The 12,543-nt window shown below is 36.4% G+C and overlaps 1 protein-coding gene across 1 annotated transcript in view; it reads right to left on the bottom strand.

Annotated features, from left to right (window-relative positions):
• The window catches only part of LOC126377986 (uncharacterized), a 99,987-nt gene that overhangs the window by 23,268 nt on the left and 64,176 nt on the right, over positions 1-12,543 (bottom strand). The window lies entirely within an intron of this gene.

Genomic DNA, 12,543 nt, shown 5'->3' on the forward strand with positions numbered 1-12,543 from the left:
ACCTGTCATTTTCTTATCCGCCAAAAAAGGAAAGGGACGGGTAATCGACAGGCATAAAATTTATGGAACACATGTCAATTTTAAGCACAAATCTAAAACAACCCCATAAAAAATTTGCATTGGTAACCCGACAGAATTAAGTTGACAGCATACGTCAAACGGTTTGCGACCACCGAGATACCTTTTTGATTCGCCCAGGTTATTCGTTCATTTACTTACAATATTTAGATCTTACATGCAGTTTTCACTAACACAGTTGGCTCGACCACAGAACGGCGATACAGCTCACCACCTATCACGTTGGTCAAACAGAAAGCTCGGTGAGGTGTTAGTACTTAGTTCATCTTGCGATAGTTAAGTCTGTCTACCCCAATTCGAATATAGTCGTGAGCTTAAATGTTATGTTTACGACGTTTTACATGACCAACATGGATTCTCGAAAATTCTCCATTTTAAAGTGAACATCTGAGGACTAACCAGTAGTAATCCACATTTCCCAAGAACCATTTTCTAACGTCGTCTGTAACAAATTGCTATTTAGGAATAAGGCCGCTAATTTTAAGTACTTCTTTTTGCAAATGTCCTTTACATTGTTTAATGTGTAATAAAGTAGTTTAAATGGTATTGTATAATAAATATTAATAAATTGTGTAGATTAGGCACTGTGTCTAGTAACTAACTAATATTATTTAGAAGCGTGTATGCCATCGCAAACAATCCAGTCAGTTACAGTCAGATAAGGTGGTGGAATTAATATCGCCACGTCATAAAACAATTATTCTCACCCACAATGCAATATAAGACATAAAGAGAAGTACAACTGGTGGTCCTCTTACACTCATCATCATCAGCCCATTAACGTCCCCACTGCTGGGGCACGGGCCTTCCCTATGGATGGATAGGGAGATCGGGCCTTAAACCATCACGCGGGCCCAGTGCGGATTGATGGTTATTAACGACTGCTAATGCAGCCGGGACTAGCGGCTTAACGTGCCTTCCGAAGCACGGACGAGCTCGAGATGAAAACTTTTTTTTGTGGTCACCCATCCTATGACCGGCCTTTGCGAAAGTTGCTTAACTTCAACAATCGCAGACCTAGCGCGTTTACCGCTGCGCCACCGAGCTCCTCAACACTCTTCCTGCACTCACTGTCTATATATCCGTGTAAAGGTCGCTCCACACCGGCCGCTACTATCGATCCGACGCCGCTGCACGCCTCGCTGCTAAACGGTCTGCCCTGTCTGGCTGGACACCATTTACGACTTTTTTTTCGGGTGTAGAACGAAATGGTGAAAAAATACTTTAAGGGTACCTTTTGTGAAAGTGGTGGAGTCAATTGGCTGAAATTATTATGTAGCTTGTATTTTGCACAATTCTGGTAATGAAAAAAAGGTATTTAAAAATATAATATATAGAACATATTATGTTCATTCCCGTGACAACATGATGATTTCAAAAAGTAAATATTTAAATTTTGTAATTTTTAAATAATAAGTATAATTTTCTTTTCAATGTAACATTTCTTTATTATTATTTTCATGTATATTATTTTAGCACCTTTTTGTATTTTATGTGTTCTCGTAAATAAATTGATTTGATTTGTCACTGACTACATTTAAGTTCTTTTTAAAAAAAAACAGTCAAAGATAAACCGAAACCGACGAGCATAATATGAAGATTTTGATAAGAGAGTGAGAAGCAAAAGTGGTGTAGCAGGACAGTATCTCTTTTGCAATTGCGAAATAGGTGTAGCCCTGTGTATCAAATAAAAATGGTAAAAACGAGTTTGGAGACAAAAGAAAAGGCCACATAGAATTATTTTTTCTAAATAGGTATTGCTTTTTGGCATCTGTTGATATTACATTTCATTAACTTTTTAAGTATAAGTAAGTAAAAAGTTTATAGTATATAGTAGTTCTACGAAAAAGAATCCATAACAAAAGACATTTGGTTTGTGCACACAATTTTTGAGAAGAGGCTGGTGCCCAAACTAGGTAAAACCTGTCATATAAGACACCAGGTCTCCACCTCTAGATATTAAACAGTTAAATTTACAATTATGAACAATTTGCAGAGCAGCTAGTAGGTAATACACTAAAAGAGTAAAATTAAAGGCAGTAAAATAATAAATTTCAACGTGTTTGTGTGATTTTGACCGTCAGTTATTGGCTGTAATGGTGTGTTCAATATTTGTAGGAAAATTATCGCAAACACATACGTTCCACTTGAAAAAAGATACGTATAGGATCATTACAATACTCATATTGAAGTCATAAAGAGTAAAATAGTCAATATTCTATTTATGTGTCGCGTCAATCCCATTACAACCCACTTACTACCGGGTCGGAACTTATGTTGACTGAATTATATTTAGAAATACGAATATTTTTGTACATCAGCACTAATACGTTTTTATTTATTCGAATACGTTTGTACAAATAACGGTGTTTATTTCTTTATTTTTACTTCCAACCTCCGTGGTCTAGTGGTTAGAGCGTTAGGCTCACGATCTGGAGGTCCGGGTTAGATTCCCGATGGGGACATTGTCGAAATCACTTTGTGAGACTGTCCTTTGTTTGGTAAGGACTTTTCAGGCTTGAATCACCTGATTTTCCTGATTTGCCGTTGGTCCCGGCTATTAGCCGTAAAAACACCTCCACCAACCCGCAATGGAGCAGCTTGGTGGAGTATGCTCCATATCCCCTCCGGTTGATTGAGGGGAGGTCTGTGCCCAGCAGTGGGACGTATATAGGTTGGTTATGTATGTGTTACTTCCACTCGGCAAACATTCCATAAATTCGTGATATAAATTGTACGTATGAAACTAACTAGTACTATTATATTATGAGGACCTACATTTCCTGGGAATATTTAATATAAATTAGTAACCAAAACCGTTAATATTTCATATTATTACTAAAATGTCGTAAACAAAATTTTCTACGAAACGCTTTTCGTAATCCGCTCCATAATGGAATACTTCAGCTACGTGTGCTACGAATCGTAGCAAAGTGCTACGCTGTAGAAAGCGCTACGAATATTGCATTTCCTAGTTTTGTCTAGTGTGTGTGAGTGTTGTCGACTGTTTAATTGTGTATTTTGCAATTAAAAAAGGATAACTTGTTTGAATGAGTTTTTTTTAGAAAAACGATTAAATTCTATAGATTTTATATAGGAATACAAACGCATTACTTCATCCAGAAATTCTTAAATCAATCATAGAGATTTTTTTTAATTGAATTTAATTGGTTTTTAGGCTCCAATTTTTTAAAAGATTTTAACATAAATATACTTACCCTTATCCCATTCTAGGTGGGGTCGGCATAACATGTATTCCTCTTCCAAGCAGTAGCCTATAAGATTATCAGCAAAAGGTAAAACACTCCCTTAAGCGTCTTAAATAATCGAAAAGAAACTTAACTTTGTTCACAAGATATCAAAACAGTTTACAAGCTTAATCCCTTACAGACAGGATAAACCGCTGACCTGTATCCCCCGTCGTGTCACTACAAATAACAAAGAAATATCGAATACAGTGTACAAGCGTCAACGTGTTTCTTGGACAAGTTGGCGGGGGGTTGACAGGTGACAATACGAGCTGCAGTTCCGGGACAGCCTTTGTATTTGAAAGCTGTGTGTGTAGTCAACAGAAAACTGTACGTAGTGTGATTTTAGCCACATCGTTATAGCGAATTTTTATTCGTATATTATATTGTTCATAACAACATAACATAGAATTAGAATTACGCCTGAGTTTCAGAAGGAGTAGAGAGCAATGTATAGTATAGTATACTTATACTCCTAATAGGAACCGAGACTAATTTCCATTAACCGGACACGAATTCTGGAAACCACGTGATAGCAATTAATTATTTATTTATTTATAAAGTTCAGCCACATCACACACATTAAAACATTTTTACATTTAGTAGGTTACGGTATTGTGACTAACTTACGAGTATACAATTAAGGGTACGTATTTAAAAATAAAGTGTATGATGACCAATTATGTATGATGCAAACTCAAAGTCGCATTTACAATACAATACAAATACACTTTATTGCACCAAAATAAAAAAGAAATAATTACAAAAAGTATCTTAACTAAGTACATGGCAAATGGCGGCCTTATCGCTTAATTTAATAGTAACTAGATACATCTTTTTTCATTACATAACATAAACTCACGACAAATCCCAATTGAAGTAATCAGAGGAGAGTACATGCATCACAAGATGAACTAAGTACCCATACTTCACCGAGCTTTCTGTTAGCCCAACGTGATAGGTGATCTTCTTTTCGTTTAAGACAATACAGACAGGCATGAAGAGATAACGTTACAAAGAATAAAGTTACAATTAGAAGTCAAGAGCAATAACACGCCGCTTGACAATAATTACATTACACGCGAGCGCAACACACACCTCATAACATATTATAAAACAGAATTAATCTCGAAACATTCGTATTTGTTCGCCGCCATATTTTTATTGAACCAGACATGTTTTCAGAGCGTTGTAATGTTAAGTGCTCGGCTCGATGTTGCTACTAGGTGGCGACCAGGGTGGGCAGGTCTACGACATTGTGTGGAGGGAGTGGAGGGACGTATGTTCAAACATAAAAACTAAATATAATAAAATAAAGTAAGTAAATGGAATTCCGTAGTATTTGCATACCCCAATGGGGAAAAGGCGTGAGTTTATGTATGGAAAAGTAAAATTAAAATTATTTTTTATTATGTTTATTGAAGCGGTGGTGTAATTGAAATATAGAATAGACTACTGGGAATAGGGGACTGGTAGGGATCATGTAAAATAAGTGAGAACATTAACTGACATGAACAGATAACAATAATTTGCTGTATAATTATACAAGCCTGTTATACATTTCATAATCAATTATGAGTGAGTGGGACAAGTGATGATGTGTGTTCCTGTTCGTGCGTATTTATTTCGCCAGCATTTAACAACTAATTCGTTGTCGTACTTTTATTGAACAAGATGTGTTCTCAGTTGTCATGAATAGTATAGAAATTGTTTATTATTTTGAAAATTGATTTTTAAGAAAATGTTTATTAATGTGAGTCGCTCGCTACAGCTGTAGCCGACAAGCAGGCTACACCGACTACGCCGTAGCCCCGTAGCTACACATACTCAAAGTATTAAAGCAGCAAATGTATTCCATTAAATTAAAACACATAATAACGGGTTCTTACCGCGTTTAAAGCAGCAAAACAATCATATTTTTTTGCATAATTACTTTTTACTTTATATTATAATCCATCCAAATATAATTAATCCATTAAGTTGTTACAATTAAATACATTATTCGAATGTTTTCAACATGCAATTAATGCCCTAAGCGATCTCTCATATATTCATATTCTCCAGAGATGGTCATATGACATGAGAGATCGCTCAGGGTAGGGGAAAATGGTAGCTCAGGGGGAGGCCTTTACCCAGCAGTATAGGTATTATGACTTAATGTCAAATAATTAATATAAAAAACATATCATCTCCCTAGCATAAACCCGTTTTTCACAGGGACCGCTTACCTAACATAAAATATATATATTGTTTTATTAATATAATAAATATATACTATGTTTTTTTTGTTAGTATTTTTTCTTGTATGTAATAATTTTAGGCAAAAACGAAATCAATCGAGTTTATAACTGATTCAGCTGATGCATATGCCATCAATATGTTTAAAAGTTATGATTTAATAAAATGTTACAAGTAATGTCATTGTTAAAAACTGTGTTTTCTGTAATAAATAAGTCTTCAACTGGTCAACATGTGAGGGATCTGCCAGGACTGGTCCCAGAATGTGCGAGTATTTCCAGCTGCGAGCAACACGACACCTCCGGGATATTATTTCAAACCATTACGACACCGACACAGGCGGAAGCGTTTAACGTAACAACTTACATACGTATGTTTTAGATTTTGTTTCAGATGGAAGTTAAGATGTTGTCTGTCTTCTTCTTGTTACTAAGGTGGCCAGGCTTTCTTGTCCTGACTTTAGTTTTGTTTTTGTATTTAGCATCGAAATAAAAGGTAAATTCCTTTCAATCCTTAGTTTATGCTATAGTTTTGGCCATTTCTGTCAAAAGAGGTTAAGATTGTTAATAATATATAACTTTTTTTTATGTACTCATAACTCAAATATTATACTACTTCTGTCATGCGATTCTATAAAAGCAAATTTCTAATGACAAACTTATAACGGACTTATTGCGGCTCGTGATAATAGGTAATAAAACGAAAGTACTTAATAAGAGAATAGCTAAAATATAATGTAATAATATAACAGCAAGGGAGCACCGCAGAAAATCAACAGAAGAACAAAAATGTCATTGTTAAACTAATCAATTTTTAAATTTCTTTTTTTTATTTTTACTTATTTATTTTTATTAATTTTTAATATTTTTTATTTTAATTAAAATTTGTCCAAATATCGTTTATTCCTTAGAGTGCTTAACATATGCGTTGACGAGTTGTTGATGACCGCATTAACTGTATTCTGCCTATCCTAATGAAAAAATGAGTTCCGATCAATCAGTAAAACTTAGTTCATTTCACAAACACATAACTTCAAAACTACATCATATTTTTTACAGTATAAACTATGCTTTTATTAAAAATGCATGTTTTAATTATTTCAGATTGTTAACGAGCTTGAGTCACCGATGCGAGAGACCTAGTTCCATAAAATTATCGATGACATGAACGGAGTTTGGTGATTTGAGTCAATATTAATATTATCTTTGTTAATAACCAACTAGTTGTAGGCAGGAAACACAGGTACAATTTAGTTATTATAACATTTAAATAGTAGATCGTGTTGCAAAAATATTGCCGACTGAACGCATGCTGAAAATTAAAGTGATAATAATAAAGAAATAAGTATTATATATAAATTATTATAACAAGTAAGTATTGTATTATATTAATAGTGTTATATTTGTGTTTCGAAGTCATTGTGATTTTGAACCACATGGGTTCAGCGGTTTAGGTCATGGGAGTCATAGTATATTATGGACTAACAGGCACCTACTTATAATAAGTATGCCACCGAATTTCACTAGCGTAAAAAGCGACTACATAGTATCTTTCTTTAAGATATAATAATTTGTCTAAGGCAACGCGTAAACTCCCATTATTATTACTTTACACACATACACACACACCCACACATGTATTATTTAGCACGTATAATATAACACACCCACACATGAACACAACGATCCTTACAAACCCAACATCGAACTAAGTCGGTCTCGCGGGAGCTGAACTAAGCTGTTTGCTCAACTCGACAATTGATACTTTAGCGATTACATACAACTTCTATGTTGTGTCGTCTGTAGGGCTATGTAGACATTCGTAAATATATCTTACCGCTGTTACACTACTGGGATAAGTTGAACTATACATGAGCTTACGACTATATCCCAGTTTGAAAATGCACGGCACGGCACGGCACGGCACGGCATTTAAATGCACGGTAAACCTTATTTTTTTTTTAGAACAATAACAACACAGTATAACAACAAGGATGTAGAGTAAACACAACAGAGGGCGAACTTCAAGTCATATCATTGTAAAGACAAAACTAAAAATCTTTATTACTATAAAAAATATCACTTTTCTACGAGAGGTAACAGCAGATATGATACAAGCCGCTTTGGTTTCGAACCAAAATTGTACAACTTTTGGTTAAAATGAAAAAGAAAACTGGCACACAAAAGGTAAACACTAGTATTTCTTTATGATATTTAATCACAAAAACAATATAAATTGTTATTGACAAAGTAACTTACAATAATTATGAGATTTAATTGTAATTGAATTACGGCATGGCAATATATTAGTAGTACTTAATAATAATCTAGACAATTCAATTTAATTTTTAAGTGTGTCAGGATCGAAGCAAATAGAGTTCCATAATCTCTGCTTACCCCGATGGAAAATAGGCGTAAGTGTGTATGTATGTTTGTCAATTTAATTTAAAAGCCTAATCCTTCCAGATATTAAATACCTGGACATAAATGCTTTTTTTTTTTTTGTGGGAATGAACCTTTATTGCACCATGTTTTATGAGCAAATAAATAATTTTGATTTTTTTTTTGCTTTGCGAAGTAACTAGACGTTATCACGCTTGATGGTATGCGATAGAATTTCTTAACTTTATTTGGGACATCTAACAATTGCACAACACAAAATTATTAAACTAGATTATGAATTAAAAATAGTAAATAGTGGATTTAGTTCTAACGAGCTATCGTTTGTTGAGCCTTATGTACCAATATGCTTGTATGTAGTATGCGTACTGTTCTCCCTGTACTATGTCAAGGGCCCGCAGACCCTCCGCGGTTCACGCCCGCATTCCTGCAGGGTACCCAGTGATAACTGTGTCGGCACGTTGTATCGCTCGCTTTTATTATCACTGCCCTTTGCATTCCACGGCGGAATACGACCCTATTTGCCTTACTTAGTAGTAAGATCACGCTTGATTCCAGTAGGGGTAGGCAGAGATTAGAATTGCTATTACATACGATACTGCTACTACTACTGCTTTTGCCTATATTTTCTATAACTAGTGAGCCCATTTTGAAAATTTAATGAACCAATTTAAAGACGGATTATATAGGTTATAATTTACTTAGAAAGTAGAGAAAATCCACGCGACGAAATCTCAAGCAGATTGGTATTAAATAACAAACAATAGAAATAAATGAAATGAATAGCGAAGCTTTAGACTAGACACAAAATTATATCCGTCTCGAAATCCTAAACAAGGCTAATACACGAACCCCGGAACGACCAAATGAATCGGAGGGGATGAAATTGGCCGCTGTACCGGTCTGCAATAAAGTTGCCAAAAAAGATATCTGGTAGCCGTTACCCGTGATTTATACGAGGAAGCTGCCGAAAGGGTTCCAACTTTCCACTCCGGCTCATTACCCCCCCCCCCCCCCCTCCGTACCCCCTTTGGAGTTCCGAGTGGAAACCCCCCTCTATGGCCAAAAGCTATTAGTGGAGCGATACGCGACGCTGAATATCGGTGACTGATCGGTTACGTGTGACGTGAAACGGCTGTTAGCTGGAGACCGAAAGAAATCTTAAAACGTTTTTAATAATAATAAAGCAAAGAGATTTGTACAGGTGTGCGATTAAGTTAAGAAATTATTTGTTGAACTCTGATCTCCAAACCAAGCTTATAGGCCTGTGTCTTGGGGATCAGCGTTCAGCCAAGCAGAGATTGAACTGGTTGAGCTATTAGTTAGGGCAACACATCCTATGTGATATACATGATATGTATACACGTTGTGCCCTTGCAGGGCGTCACATGTACCTGCTACCATGTAACACCTTAACTGCTTGTGACTTTGCAATAAATAAATGAATATGAATATGAAATTCAAAACTCAATCAAAAAAAAACTAAAAAAATAGGGTAATCAGCGACTATGGAATTCTAGGAATGCGCGTAATAGTTTCATTTCAAGTTTAACCCGACTTGTGTTGACTATGTTGTAGTGCCCTTACAGGGTTCCTGTTTGTCCTTTCCTTTATTTTTGAGACCTCTACAATAACATCAGGAATGCAATAAATATCTTATCTTACAATATATAATCAGCTATCATTAGTTTCTATAATACAAGACTGTATAGACACCTTCTGGTTGAGTTACAGCGTTGACACTTTCTTAACCTTTTTCAAAGGCAGAATGGAGTCAAGAGAAAACCCACTTATTAAACATTTATTGTGCAAATAGTTTTTGATTTAAATCTGTCAAATCTTCAGGTTAGGTAAGCGGACCCTGTGAAAATTGTAGATAGGTGTCACGGACAAGCGCCGTCTAGCGCATATTTTAGGAACCGATTAGTTCCCTTCGTATCTTTTTACCTAAAAAAATAATAAAAAAACTTTAATTACTTAATAATAATTATTTTGTGTCTAATAAATTATAGGTCCATCTATTCCATTTATGATTTTAAACTACATGATTAAAACCATGCAAAGTATTCGGCGCTGACACTTTTCTGACACTTTACTTTGCTGACCAACTGCAAACTGTAATACCATTTTTATTGCGATTAAATGATTATATGAATTATGAATTATAACGCTTTTTCGTTGTGATCATGGACGCTGATGTTCCGCCGCGTATCTTCAGTGGAGCGTGTCGTCGGCGTGACAGCTCGAGGAGAGTTCCCGTCGTCACCTCGTCACTGTCACCGCTCCGACAGTTGCTGTACAGCCATTATACAGCCAGCCGGCAAGTTGGCTGTTTACCAGCCACGCGCAAGAGTTGCCGAGTTTGAAATTAATAACAAGTCCGTGTGGAATCAGCGATCTTTTGACGCTCACCAAGTTTTTAAGTACATTTACTTAATTACTTTTTAAAAAGTAACCAACAATGTTGAAATACGTTTCTCACCTCGACTGGACGAGCGCGACTTTATGTAGTTTATGTATGTAGGCATAAAGGTGATTTTTATCTTATCTGGCGTATTTGATTCCACTGCTGGGACTCCCCTTGACACTTCCACCATTCTCGACTCTGTGCAATGCTCGGCCAAGCTCTCTGATAAGCATTTTATTTATTATATTTTGCTATTTTCTTGGAACTAACAGCTTCATTTACAAATCAATGCAGAGGTTAGTAGAAAACCAATTACAAGCTTCCACAGAGAAGTGAAACAACATAGAAAGTTCTTGTGTCATCTTGTGGCGTTGAGGTCATCACAACATCTTTTACGCGGATTTTTAACAGATCATGTCAAGAAGCCATGTCAGGGGCCTTTGGCGGCTCAGTAGTAACCCTGACACCAGGGTTGATGAGGTTGGTACTCCACCTCACACCCTACACGATAGAAGAAGAACAGATCACAAAAGTATTAAATATAGACGATGAAGAAGAAGAAAAGCTAGTTCTAGAACTGTGAAATGAAATTAGAATTCTGCTGGTTTTTGCCATTAGCCGGTGACACCTGCCAACCTATTAATGTCTATCATAGTATTTCGATACTAAGAGCGGTCCCAACGTATCCCAATATCTTCTATAGAGGCGGGGCTCTCGAGCCCTGTAGGGATTACCGGCTTGATGCCTTGTATATAGCGAGCATTAACGTTGCTAATAGCATCTACCGTGGCATGACGTCATCAATTGGAGAGGGACGCGGCGAATACATCACGTCGCGTTGGTTTACTGCGAATTGTTAAAAGCTTTGTATCAAGACTGTAATCATCATCATCAACCCATTAACGTCCCCACTGCTGGGGCACGGGCCTTCCCTATGGATGGATAGGGAGATCGGGCCTTAAACCACCACGCGGGCCCACTGCGGATTGATGGTTATTAACGACTGCTAATGCAGCCGGGACCAACGGCTTAACGTGCCTTCCGAAGCACGGAGGAGCTCGAGATGAAAAAAAAACTTTTTTTGTGGTCACCCATCCTATGACCGGCCTTTGCGAAAGTTGCTTAACTTCAACAATCGCAGACCGAGCGCTTTAACCGCTGCGCCACCGAGCTCCTCTGAAAATCAAGACTATAAATTGACGTTTAATTACGTAAGGCTCAGTAAGCTGAGCCCTGGGTAAGCCCCGTTAGGGTTTGCGGCCGTGAGTTTGTCTTTATGTATTTACAGGTTTCCTATAATTATTACATTATACATTTAACATGACCTGTGATATGTTTTGCAATGCGCACTTACTTTTATATGCGCAAATGTAAAATTTCAATATTGCTTTCTTAGATGAATTGGTTCGATCTGGCCATTTTAACTCCCCTGGTCTACAGAAAGCTCGGTAAGGCGTGGGTGCTTAGTTCATCTTGCGATGGATGTACCTCTGACTACCCCAATTGGGATATAGTCGTGAGCTTATGCATGTGTGTATCATTATTCTGATATCATATCTAGAAGGGGGGTTAAAAAGGTCGCATTTGAACAATAAAAAAGCAATATTTCTATTTGACATTAGTTAACAATGCGCACTTAGTTTTATATGCGCAAATGTGATATTAAAATATTGCTTTTTAGATGAATTATTTTGACGTGGTCTTTTTAGTCCCCCTTATCCTACTAGATACACTATCAAACAGTGTGCGTCGCTGGTGTTAAATATAAATAAAAACACAGGCTTGACATATAGAAATGGACTGTATTAATTAAAATTATCAAAAGGTGGAAAAAGCAACACCCATCGCCATGACGTTCAAAGGGTAGAAGAAAGAATAGAATGCGGTGTTGCCATATTATAAAATAAAATTTAGTGTGTACTACACAAACAGTTAATCAGCAAGTGGTGACACCAGCCCCGAGCTATTTTTTATTAAAACCAAGATTAAAGAAAAGTAACTTAAAACGAAATAAAAGACACCATAAATATTCGTTGCTGAATATTGTCGGTCGGACAATTCCTAGTAATGGCAAGAGGGGCTTAATTCAGAGAATCAAGGCAAGCAGCTCCCAGCAGTAACTGCAGTAACTACTCGATGTATACTGCACTCTATTTGCAGTAACTCGCACTGC

The sequence above is a fragment of the Pectinophora gossypiella genome, chromosome 25 (assembly GCF_024362695.1).
Source record: "Pectinophora gossypiella chromosome 25, ilPecGoss1.1, whole genome shotgun sequence".
NCBI lineage: Eukaryota > Metazoa > Arthropoda > Insecta > Lepidoptera > Gelechiidae > Pectinophora > Pectinophora gossypiella.